A 12099-nucleotide genomic window follows, 5' to 3' on the forward strand; every position below is an offset into this window, starting at 1 on the left:
GATATAAATATGTCACAATATTTTTTCTTGAATGCCCATATTATTCTGTTCCTACTTTTAACAAAGCACTCAGAGAAAGAAAGAATAAAGATAAATACAAAACAGACCAAAACAACAAAAACTTCCCTTGAAGTACTATCCAGCACTTGTCATAGATAAGACAAAAGGGCATAGATCTGTCACACAAGCAAATATCATAGACAAAGAACTGTGTTATCAAACCGCTTACTATAATAGACAATTAAAACTGTTTAATAATAAAAAGTACACAGCGCCGCGGTTCTAACAAGACCGAATTGTATTCAATAAACTTAAAACACAAGACCAGGATAAGGTACAGAAAGAACTACAAACTGCTGTCCGACGGCATACACCCAAATTCAATTCTGGCAAAATTATGTGTAAACGAAATGGTGGAGCTCTCACTAGAGGTATATCAAACTTGTTAAATGAAGGAGATGTTTGACTACGGACTTTCCGTTTTGAATTTTCCTCGGAGTACGGATTTTTTGTTAATTTACCTTACATCAAATGCCAAAATCAAGACTTAACCACATCAAACGACTGTAGTATCCTTTACTTGGTACAGGCATTTTCCTATGAATCTAGTCTTAAAGCTGCTAACCTTTTCACTTGTATAACATTCGCATATGATTCCCTTATATTGACAAATGTGTGAGGAAATTTAACAAACATGTAATGGGTAATACTATTAAAAATTACGGAACAGCAGTCATCATTGTGTTCATCCATTGTTTATAATATTAAAAATGAAAACAACACGTAAAATAAATTCCAAAGCGCTTTTTTGAATTTACGTTCATCCGGATCACTCAGGACCAAATTTTTGAAAGCCAATGATTTATGAGAATCAAAACAATTGAAGACAAAAAATAAACAACTAAATTAGCGAAATCCATCGTAGGCCAACTTTGCCTCGACTGAATCCATTAGTATTTTGAATAAGTGTTTTAAATAAAATATTCGGTTACAAACACAGTGTTGCAGAATACCAATATCGACGACTTCATGTCATTCAGTTCATGTTGAGGTCACCAGTTATAACACGGTCAGTTTTAAGGAAACTAGCGTAGGTGCAATCAGGAGGTTTAGTCGTCGATATTGATATTCTGTATCACTGTGATCGAAAATTTTATATGAAATTGGTTTGGTAAAGGAAAAAAAAACGGGGAGGATTTTTTTTTTCGAGCGATCTGAGCTATGACGAATGAGATTGCTCAACTTGATGGCACCAATACCTTTATTGGCAGAGGAAAGTTTTAATAGGGATCTTTTCTCCATTCCGTCTTTTCCAATGCGAACTGGGTTGAAAAGTCTGTGACTGAAGATATCTGACACAATAGCTGCAACTTCGTATTTTATTGAATAGGGGTTTGTAACAGGGTGTCCAAACATCAGATGTACAGAAAATGAAGTTTTGAAAGAGATATTATAGTGAAAATGTGATCCAAAAATGAGCAACTTGGTTTTCAGTTAATAGTATTGATTTCAAAGATTTAATATAACAAAAGGATTTTGATAGCTACCCATATGTCAAATTTGTTGGCCGGAAAGGTTTCCCTGAATGAAAATTAAATATTAAATGTAAAACAAAAAATGTGTTTTTTGGATCAAGCCATCTATTTGAGGGATTTCTACTAACTTATTTAAACGAAATTTCACAACATTCACTTTGGATATATAATGTCCATCTGTATTAATTTTGAACAGTGGTATACTTCTGGTAACATTATCTATAAATAGTATGTTGGTTTCAATAGGATGTATTAAGAATGCTGAATGCGGACATTATGTCAGAAATCACGTATTGGAAGAATGCAAGCTCTTTAAATTCGTGAATTGTTACATGAAAATATTCTCATCCCTCCCCAAAAATAAAGCATGCACATATTTCTTTACCAAGTTACATTGCTATACCCCTTGCATCAAACTAACCTTTCAGAAACCAAGTTTGTATATGTTCTGTTTCATTTCAGAGAACCTTCATTAGTAACTGGGGAATAGTGCTATGATCATAATGGTTTTCTTACAACCGGCAGAAAAACCATGGCTCGAGTTGGTAAGTGCAGAATGTACAAGTACGCAGCCACGTCCAAGAACTTATATTTATTCAATTCCTCGTTAAATAAGTGGCACGCGATATGTCTGTCCCTATCCAATGTAGCACGATTTTTCATTGGCAGTCCTAAAATACCCGACCTTCATCCCTGACGGCCTCTATTACAGAATCTACCCTTTTTAATGCATTGTTAACTAGTTCTTGTCTTGCACATGCATTGAATATTTTACATCAACAAGTAACAAACAAACAATTAACCATTTCAGAGAGTGCTTGCATCTCCTTTGTCCCAATGATCACATTATACAGTTGTCACACAGTCTTCGGCATTAACAGATTAAAACCGAACCTCATCACAAACTGATGTCACGAATGACATGTTTTCGCGAATTTATATTTTTTTTGGTAATCTTATTCTATACAATAATTGTATTGTCAAGAAACTAATATATCGAACAGTTTTGACAAAAACCAAGAGTAATTAATCAAATAAAGGCTCTGCGAAAAATTAAAATAACAAAGTTACTTACCTCCGAGGAAAGTCCATAATTAAATGGCAAAATCAAAACTTAAACACATCAACCAAATGGATAACAACTCATTGACACGTCATATTCCTGAATTGGTACGCAGGTACATTATGGGCGTTTCTTGAGGAAATTTCTGGTAAAATCTGAATATGTATATGCAGGTAGGAGGATATTGGTAATTTAAACATTACCAATGACAAAGAGCAAACAAATAATCATGAGTTTTTGTAGACTATAATGTTTTTTTGTGAAAAACTTTTTTCATTAAAATGTAACTTTTTGTTAATTATTCATTTTATACAAGCACTAGAACAGAACAAGTATGCTATTAATTTATATAATGCACTTGCATTGTAAAATAAAAACTACACGAGGACCCCTGATGCGGATTCCAGATTTGGACAAAAAAGGGGGATTGCGTGCTCAAACACTATAATCGACGTACGAGTACGACACATACAAAGTATATATATTAACCATACAATGGTTGATACACAATGCATCAGAGCCCAACTGACTCAGCCTATGTAATTTGCGATGATATACACCAGAGGTGGAAATGAAATTAATGACAGAAAACAAGTTGTAAATATTCCATTTAATGAAAGTCCAGCCTGTCACCATCAAAATTCTCAGAAAATTCTAAATTGAAACCAAAGTCCTTCAATAAATTAAGCAAGCAATAAGAGAATATTTGTGTATTCGCTCTAATACGTCATTATTATATGAAACGCTTCACGGTGAGCACAAACAATATACTTAGTTTTTCCTTCAGCCGATCCAACTAATGCAGGATCTTACAACGTTTTTCTCTCGCATTTCAAGGCGATAATGCTACTACATGCTAAATTAATTGATAGGGGCAGGAGCTACTTTATTCTGGTATTGGTAGAAAGGCCACGCTGCGTATAGACATTTCCTTATGTAGAAAATTGTGAATTAAACTTGGTTTTAAAGCAAGTTAAACCTCTCACTTGTATGACAGACGCATAAAATTCCATAGTTACAACGATGTGTCAACAAACAATTATACATCATCGGTTAACATGTCAAAAATATGGGTACAACAGTTAACATTGTTAATCTACCCTTTTTAATGCATTGTTAACTAGTTCTTGTCTTGCACATGCATTGAATATTTTACATCAACAAGTAACCAACAAACACTTAACCATTTCAGAGAGTGCTTGCATCTCCTTTGTCCCAATGATCACATTATACAGTTGTCACACAGTCTTCGGCATTAACAGATTAAAACCGAACCTCATCACAAACTGATGTCACGAATGACATGTTTCCGCGAATTTATATTTTTTTTGGTAATCTTATTCTATACAATAATTGTATTGTCAAGAAACTAATATATCGAACAGTTTTGACAAAAATCAATAGAGTAATTAATCAAATAAAGGCTCTGCGAAAAATTAAAATAACAAAGTTACTTACCTCAGAGGAAAGTCCATAATTAAATGGCAAAATCAAAACTTAACCACATCAACCAAATGGATAACAACTCATTGAAACGTCATATTCCTGAATTGGTACGCAGGTACATTATGGGCGTTTCTTCGGGAAATTTCTAGTAAAATCTGAATATGTATATGCAGGTAGGAGGATATTTGTAATTTAAACATTATCAATGACAAAGAGCAAACAAATAATCATGAGCTTTTGTAGACTATAATGTTTTTTTGTGAAAAACTTTTTTCATTAAAATGTAACTTTTTGTTAATTATTCATTTTATACAAGCACTAGAACAGAACAAGTATGCTATTAATTAATATAATGCACTTGCATTGCAAAATAAAAACAACATGAGGACGTACCCCAGATGCAGATTCCAGATTTGGACAAAAAAGGGGGATTGCGTGCTCAAACACTATACTCGACGTACGAGTGCGACACATACAAAGTATATATATTAACCATATAATGGTTGATACACAATGCATCAGAGCCCAACTGAGTCAGCCTATGTAATTTGCGATGATATACACCAGAGGTGGAATGGAAATTAATGACAGAAAACAAGTTGTAAATATTCCATTCAATGAAAGTCCAGCCTGTCACCATCAAAATTCTCAGAAAATTCTAAATTGAAACCAAAGTCCTTCAATAAATTAAGCAAGCAATAAGAGAATAATTTTGTATTCGCTCCAATACGTCATTATTATATGAAACGCTTCACGGTGAGCACAAACAATATACTTAGTTTTTCCTTCAGCCGATCCAACTATTGCAGGATCTTGCAACGTTTTTCTCTCGCATTTCAAGGCGATAATGCTACCACATGCTAAATTAATTGATAGGGGCGGGGCAGGAGCTACTTTATTCTGGTATTGGTAGAAAGGCTACGCTGCGTATAGACATTTCCTTATGTAGAAAATTGTGAATTAAACTTGGTTTTAAAGCAAGTTAAACCTCTCAATTGTATGACAGTCGCATAAAATTCCATAGTGACAACGATGTGTCAACAAACAATTATACATCATCGGTTAACATGTCAAAAATAGGGGTACAACAGTTAACATTGTTAAAATCTAAATCACTATAAAATCCATCAAAATATTATGTAACAAAGAAACACAAAAATTCAAATAGACAAAGTAAGTTAGCAAAAATGAATTCGAAAGACAACTATACAAAATTTACCATAACACTAAAACGGGATGTATAAGTACAGAGCCACGTTACATGTATCAAAGACACATAAAAGGCATATATACAAAGCGCATTAGCAAACACGAAAGACAAGAATACTGAAAATGTACCATAGAACAATCACACAATGACGGGATGTACAGAGCCACATCAGATGGATATCACCAAATGCAGATTAAACAGTTAAAACCTTCCCAACAAACTTTTTTAAAACTAAAATTGTCTCTTTTGTCATACATTCTGGTACCGAGATGACTCTCTATGTCAAATTCGAGGTAAAGGTCTACAAATGAGGCGGATAATCTGTGTCTGTTGTTATTTTATTTTTGTAGTTCTAGGGGATATATTATAAAATCCAATCAGAAAGATTTTAAATTGTTATTGGAATGAACATCATCAATATATATATATATCTAAATGTGTGGCTTCTTTGGTCTACTAGTATTTGACAAGTGTCTGAAGGAACTCTGACTGATTTGAAAATAAAAATAGGTCGGCAGGGAGCGGTGTACAGTTTTGTACCATATGAATGCCGTCAATTAGTTTAATAAAGTAAAATCACAAAAAATCAGAACTCCGAGGAAAAATCAAAACGGAAAGTCCATAATCAAATGGCAAAATCAAAAGCTCAAACACATGAACTGATGTCACCTGGTGAACGTTGCACGTTGAAAATCTGTCTCATCATGTCGGTAAAGTAGAACACAGTGTTCCTACTCATCAATTTTCATATGAATTGGTGTCGTCTATTCAGATAAAACTAGTAAAGATAAATTTTATAAGCATCAAAATTGTATACAACGTGTTTTTCTTTTATTGTTTTTTTTTTTTTAATTTATGCCAAATAGCGGAATGTAGATATATTTTATCGTGTGTTTTTCTATGTTGTGATGTTATACTATTGTTTCAGAAAAAAGGGAGAAGGTTTGGTACTATTAAGACTTTAATCCCGCTGCAAAATTTTGCACCTGTCCTATGTCGGGAATCTGATGTACGTTTCTTATATAGATTAGACCGTTGGTTTTCCCGTTTGAATGGTTTTACACTAGTAATTTTGGGGCCCTTTATAGCTTGTTGTTCGGTGTGAGCCAATGCTCAGTGTTGAAGGCCATACATTGACCTATAATGGTAGTTTATACATTGTTATTTGGATGGAGAGTTGTCTCATTGGCACTCACACCACATCTTCCTATATCTATGAAATGATTAATTGAAGGTACATGCAATTTTTGAAAGATATTCCTTTAGAGAATGCTATAAATAAAAGGATGTACAATACGAATTTATTTTAAATTTAAGGATAGTTTCGAAAGGGAAACTTATCTCAGTGTTGTGAGGAATTTGAGACGAAATATTTAATTTGGTACGGTATGGACGGTAGGGGATCGGATCGATACCATGCACGACCCCGCACTTGAGATGCACAACAATATCATTATAATGATTAAGCTCCGATTTTATGGAAAAAATCATTTTCTATCATAACGAATGAGGTATTCGCATTTACCAAACAGGCATATGTTTGCACCTGTCCTAAGTCAGGAATCTGATGTACAGTAGTTGTCGTTTGTTTATGTAATATATACGTGTTTCTCGTTTCTCGTTTTGTTTATATAGATTAGACCGTTGGTTTTCCCGTTTGAATGGTTTTACACTAGTAATTTTGGGGCCCTTTATAGCTTGTTGTTCGGTGTGAGCCAAGGCTCCGTGTTGAAGGCCGTACTTTAACCTATAATGGTTTAATTTTTAAATTGTTATTTGGATGGAGAGTTGTCTCATTGGCACTCACACCACATCTTCCTATATCTATATAGTAATGTTTTGTAGATTCCGAACTCTTAACTTATACTTTCCGACTGAAAGCGAGAGTAAATGAATTATTTTGACCCATTCTAAAATATTTGCAAAAACTTTATTTTTCAGAACACAACTATATATATCATGAAACAGCCTGCTTAAGATGACAAAGGAATTATTGAATACAAGATTATATGAATCTATTTCTTGATCTTTTTGTGGTGAATTGCATCAATTTGTCCCGTTTTAAATGTATAAAGTCTCCTCTGTTAATTGGTTTATCATAATAAAGAAAGAAAAACACAAAAGATTTGAAGAGCAATATGGTGAATGTTTTATCCGTTTAAAACATGTTTCCACATAAGAGCGTATTATATTTTTGTTTTATATGAAGTCTGTATTGTTCCTGATGTTATTTCCATTCCGTAATTTCATTTCAAGTAGGGTGTTGCTGACCGGTGTGTTGCTGAACTGTTTTAATTTGTACGTGGTTTGTGTAGTTCTTTATTCTAGAAATAGGAAAATCTTTTGAACAATTACAACATAAAAAATAAACACTTTCAGAGGCGGATCCAGCTATTTTAAAAAGAGGGGTCCTGACCCAGGACAAAGGGGGAGTTTCAATTACATGTCCCTATTCAAATGCATTGATCGTCCAAAAAAAAATGGGGGTTCCAACCCCCGGAACACCCCACCCCCTTCCCTCTCTGGATCCGCGCCTGACTTTCTACAATGTCTGGTTATTAAATACGAGGTTACTTTCAGTATATATTTTAGGGCGATCAAGTAGCATAAACAAAATACAAAAATAGTAAAAAAAAACAACAAAAAAACGAGGATTGTCGCCCTTTCAATAGCTTGAATTTTAGCTTTTTATCTTGATCCATATAAGAACGACTGATGTTGGGTTATTGCATGCCATGTTAGATGAGAATTAATTAACTGGAAATACAATAGGCAGGTCCTGTTAAAGAGGCCATTCGGTATGAAGATCGGGGCAATTTGGAATGCCACTGGATACATGGAGACCCCCCTAAAAGTTGATGAAAGGTTCTTAACGTGCCGATTCTGGCCGGACGTGGCTGCGTACTTATACATCCTGCACAGCCAAACATACGTCTCAATTTAACAAGGGTTTTCGTGCTGGTCGCAAGAAGACCAATGTGACCATATCTATACCCTATTCAACATTGGGGACATTTTAAGATGGGACTGATGTATCGAGTACACCACCTGGTGTGCCCAATGTTGAAAAACCGCCGTCAAACGTTTCTATCGTATAATCTAATCATGTAGATACCACCTTGCCGGACGTTTCGTCTCCTAAAAGACAGTAACGTTGGAATTTAAAATGATAAAAAGACCAAATATATTATAAAGTTAGAGAAAATTGACTGGATTTAAAATTTCAGAAGGTTTAGCGAAATACAGTTTATTTATGTAAATTGCAATACAATTTTATTTTTAAATACTTTTAAGTATGTTCATATGAAAATGTTTAAATTATATATAATGCTATAAAAAAAATTACACGAAATACACAATACATATCGCTAGACAAACTAGCTTCATCGAGCCGCCACCTATCCGGGTAAAATCGGATGCAGATAAGAAACTTTTGCAGCTCATTGTTCATTGAAGTTTGCTGCCTAACACATGAATTTTGAGATTGAATTTCGTGATTCAAACTCTTTACTTAACCTCAGACACACAGACGATTCAATTTTAAAACAGTTTGCATGTATACGTTCATATTGAAATGATGAAAAATATGTATATAATACTAAAAAAACGAAATAAAACAGTATATATTTCACTAGACAAACGAGCTTCATCGAGCCGCCATCTATCCGGGTATAATCGGATGCAGACAAGAAACTTTTGCAGCTCATTGTACATTTAAGTTTGCTGCATAATACATAAATTAAAAAAATTGGATGTAGTTCAAGATTATTTTTAAATCACGAACTCTGTTATAAGTTTACGTAGGTAATGATGGAAAATATAATCCTATTAAAAGGTGCCAACTTAACTGCATTTTGTTTAGTTTCTTTTGATAGCTCTTCGGACATCGGACTGTGAGCTCTTTGAAACTAAATAGTACTGTGCTTTTTGCTGTGTCTTTGTTTATTCTACATTAGCTAGAGGTAGAAACATGATTAACCTCGCTTCATTATTGTGCCTGTCCAATTTCCGGAGCCTTTGTTAGTCTTACATGGTATTTTTTTTTAAATTATGTTCATCTTTTAAAATATTTTGGGGTTTAGTGTGACGTCGGATTGTTGTCTCTTTGATACTTTCTCTATTTCCATTCTTAACTTTATTTATAACTGATACGTCAGGCCTAGTAAATTGGAAACGGTTTATTTGAATAGCTGACAAAAAATAAATGAATCATAGGAGATACCTTAATTAATTTTAAATTATTCCCAATTCTAAAACAATATTTTTTTTGTTTTCATCGTAGTACCAAAGTACTGAACTTCTGGGTTGTTGGAAGTGTAAATACCATTTTATTGGCCTAGTTTCTTTCATTTAGGCAATGTCATTGGGTCATTATAAACACAAATCGTTATCTATATCCATTCATAGTTTCAGCATGACTAATCGAATAAAAAATACCACGTGAAAAATACCATTAGTGCCAAGACATCAAATTATTAAAAGCAGTAAAATTTGGTCTATAAGTGTTCGTTTGTTAATTGGTTTGTTAGATATTTATACACAAACGTGGGATGTTAGGGTAACATTTCTCATGACTTCACCCTATTCAAACCGAGAGAAAAAAAATCAATGTACAAGTGGTTGTATTTATCGGTTGACCTAAATCTGTCACAAGTTTGACAGCAACTGGGTAATATATTATAAGCTAACTCCGCCTTGTAACGTGAAATCCAGAACGACCCAATCGGAAACCGGAGATAAAAGGGCTCACATCGCCATAAATTGATAATTGATATGTAAAATGATTCAAGTGTGATCTGTTAAGAACATGAAGAATGTGTGTCAGATAAAATAAATATACCATCCATGCGTAATGTAATTATGTGTATTACCGTTGAGACCTCTAGTACGTTGATTTTGTTCATCAAAACAATGGTTGTACGAACAGATTACAGTTACGTGCAAGGATAATTGAGCTCATTTAGCATTTTTAAATGTTGATGTTTTTGGATTAAGTTTGCATGCATAAAAATGATGGTGTATATATATTTGCATAACGTGTTTTGTGCATTCATTTGGATGTAATTACTCGCCTGGGAGATTATGCCATTCTATGATGTATTATTGTGGATTTTTACACCAGATAAAAAGGTAGTGAATTCGCCATTTTTCTTGTCTCTTTTCATAGCAACCAATGACTGTGTTTCTCCTCAGTCACGCACAAATGATATGTAAGAGAAACAACAAACAACCTTTGCCATTTCATTTAGCCAGCTGGCGGCATACATAGCTAAGGTTTTGAAGTTTATAACTGCCAAGATAATTTAGGACACGTCTATCTTGTATTGTAAACAATGATGTATTGAGTTTGGTAGGCAAGGAGAAATATTGATTTATATGTTGTGTAATGGTTTTGACATTTAGCTAACTGATATCAGTAAAACTTTTACACTGTCAATATCATTCAGTCGCCAAAAAAAATTTAATAGGATTTTTTATGCAAATGATTTATGCTGCTCAGTGTGAGACAATCTATTTGACAGTACCAAATATAGCCCTAAACGTTCAAGTTTCAGTACGTCTGCAATAGATGCAATCTATTCCCGTTTTTTTTTCTTTTTTGTAAACCATGTTAATTTGTTAACGCTCAGCTGAATCGACCTGTATCGTGTGTATTCAAGTATTTACAATAGTACAGGATATCAAGATACAAACGGATGAAGGAGTTCATTGAACATATATCGTGCACCAGTGAACAAAATTAATGACGAAATGCGTCACTCAAACCATCAAGTTAATTGTTAGGTCCCTAAAAGCTTTGAATTCACATTTTTCAATTGAATAAGAATATTAAATTTGTGAGTGATGATTTTTTTTTTTTAAATGAACATTAAAAAAACCCACGTTCCTTGCTTTCACAATATGGTACGTTTAGATCAACGTTCACTGGGGACATTTCCTGTCAGATAAATCACTAATACAAATCAACACTGGAAAACAGTCTCTGACAACATGGTTTATAGCAGGTTTACTCTTTGAAAATTTAAATTTATAACAATTTCAATTTAAAGTTAAATCCTGCAACTAAATGCAATTTATCGGTTAAAAATTTACTCCAGAGTAAATTGTATATCGTCAAATTGAAGAATTTGAATGAGTGAAGAATTTTTTCGTATTATTTACCTCCCTCTTGTTATTTTTTTTAATGCGTACTTGTCTTCGAGAAAATAGAATCTCTTCTCTGTTTCATTATATACTAAATTAACAAAAACGTGATATTCTGATAAGCATATACATCTTTTAGTGTTTTCCGTTGTTCTTAAGTAAAAAAAAAAAAAAAAGAAGTAAAAATATAAGGTTCCAACATAAATGATAATTTTACACATTCAGCTAAAATCTAAATAATCATTTCACACATTTAACAAGTCAAATATGCTTTTATCTTTATAACCAGAGTAAACATGGTAAATATAAAGTTATAATCTACTACAGGCTTTATACAATTTTTGTTATAAAACTGCGTACCCTGTCGGTCTATTCTTGGTAATAGTTGTGTTTACTCGTGTAAATAGAAACCTCGAACAGGCATCACATGCAGTATAGATATTTGAGTTTTGAAATCTGAAGTTGTGCATAGCTTTGTCACGACACAAAGTCAAAAGTCGCGTAAATTCACATGGGTTCAAAAAGTCAAAAGAATAATTTTTCAAATTCAGAAAAAAAAACTATATTGCATTGAGAAAACAAAGATTATGGATATAAATGTACATTTTTAAAAGCATTGTATGTATTGTTGCTGGGTTGTTGTTTTTTGGGTATTTATTCATATCAATTTATTTTGTATTTTTCATATTTCTATTTAATTT

This window comes from Mytilus trossulus, chromosome 7 (genome assembly GCF_036588685.1).
Source record: "Mytilus trossulus isolate FHL-02 chromosome 7, PNRI_Mtr1.1.1.hap1, whole genome shotgun sequence".
Taxonomy (NCBI): domain Eukaryota; kingdom Metazoa; phylum Mollusca; class Bivalvia; order Mytilida; family Mytilidae; genus Mytilus; species Mytilus trossulus.